The following is a 2,087-nucleotide window of genomic DNA, read 5'->3' as shown; positions in this document are numbered from 1 at the left end:
ATATATATATATATATATATATATATATAAATATATATATATATATATGCATGCATGTATGTATGTATGTATGTATTTATGTATGTATATGATTGAACTGATGTGATAGAAACATCTGAAAAATATATAGAGCATAAAACTAATTGAAAACTACTATTGAAGAACCTTTCCACTGCATCTAAACTCAAACTGTTTCTGATGAAAGTCGGGACATAAAAAAAAAAAAACCAACTACTCTTACTTATATGAATAGTTACGTTTATTGGAATTACTGATAAACAAAAACTTCCTGAAATAGAAAGGTCTTAAAAAATCCTGGTCAACAACATTTACACTTCTACTCGAGGACTGAAATCTTGCATTCGATGTTAAAAGGAATATTGAAACAGCGTTTCTGTTTAGTTTTGGCACAGCTTTCGACTGTTCTTTCTTCATAAAAGTTTGAGGTTTAGTGGTTGTGTGTTGCGATCTCCAGCAGTAAGCATAATAGCATAATGTAACACCGAGCACATCACTACTATATCGAAGCAGAATAAATGATGATGATGATAAGAGAAACAACAGCAGCAGCGACGACCACAACAATAGCAACAACATCAACGATAATAATGGTTTCAAATTTTGCCCCAATGGCAGCAATTTTGGGGGAGGGGATCAGTCGATTACATCGACCCCAGTGTTCAGCTGGTACTTATTTCATCGACCTCGGCGGAATTTGAACTCAGAACGTAGTGACGGGCGAAATACCGGTAAGCATTTCATCCAGCGTGCTAACGACTCTGCTAGCTCAGCGTCTTAAACGATACTACTACTACAACTATTACTACTACTACTAATAATAATAATCCTTTCTACTGGAAGCACAAGGCCTCAAGTTTGGGGGAAGGCATACAGTCGATTACATCAACTCCAGTGCGCAACTGGTACTAATTTTATCGACCTCCGAAAAGGATGGAAAGCAACGTCAACCTCGGCGGAATTTGAACTCAGAACGTAGCGACGGGCAAAGCACCATTAAGCATTTCGTCCAGCGGGCTAACGACTCTGCCAGCTCGCCGCTTTAAACAATAATAATAATAGCAATAATAGCTAATTTTGTTTTAGGATTTGGTTTGCAAGATTCTTTATGTGAGTTCGTGTGTTGAAGCATATTCTGTTGTGTCTGGGGAGAGTCATGAAAAGGATTCTCCTCAGACACAATAAAATAGTTAATTTATTAGTTCAAAATACATATATACATAGGTAATGTATGTATATGTGTTATGTGTGCGCGTGCATGTGTATGTGTGCGCGTCTGTTTGTGTGTACATGTGCACATGAATACATACATACGTACATATATATATATATTAGAGATAGGATTATTTCTATATATAGTGCATCGAAGTATACAGAGTATTTGAGCTACAGAAAAACAGTAGAAATAATGAAGAGAAACAAAATATAGGTTACCAAAATATATTCTTTTGTGAAATCATTATATGCAACAAATCATGTGCTAACAATATATAGATATATAAACTTTTCAAAATATATCAAAGTACATTAAAAATATGTTGATATAAATATATATAAATATGTTAAGAAAATATTAAGAATGTACAAAAATACAGTCCTACTTGCTTTTTAAAAGCAATACTAAAATATATAAAATATTGTATGTCCATAAAATTTATAGTTCGCTTAAAATCCGAGTGTTGAAAATATAGTAAAGCCATATACAAATTTAAAATTCAGAAGTTTATTATCGTCACACTACTTTCTGCGCATGCGTGCTTATAGTTGGTACTATTGTGGTCACGTGATCGAAGTTTGAGCCTGATCGCGCCAATTTTTGTTCTGGCTTGACAGTGTAAACGTGGCCTCTCCGCTAGCAGAGTACACTAAAGAAGAACAAAGAGCAATGTTCCGAAAGAGGGTAATGGTGAACCGATTCACCACTACCATATCTCGAGCTTGCTGAATCTTCTCGTCGGTGGCGGAGGGTGACCGGCGTCCTGCCCCCTCTTCGAGCGTCGTGCTTGTCCGGCCACTTTTAAACTTTTCGATCCATTGATACACACTTCGACGTGGTTAAGTACTGTCCC

The sequence above is a fragment of the Octopus bimaculoides genome, chromosome 8 (assembly GCF_001194135.2).
Source record: "Octopus bimaculoides isolate UCB-OBI-ISO-001 chromosome 8, ASM119413v2, whole genome shotgun sequence".
In the NCBI taxonomy this organism is placed as follows: domain Eukaryota; kingdom Metazoa; phylum Mollusca; class Cephalopoda; order Octopoda; family Octopodidae; genus Octopus; species Octopus bimaculoides.
This window is presented reverse-complemented; position numbering follows the sequence as displayed.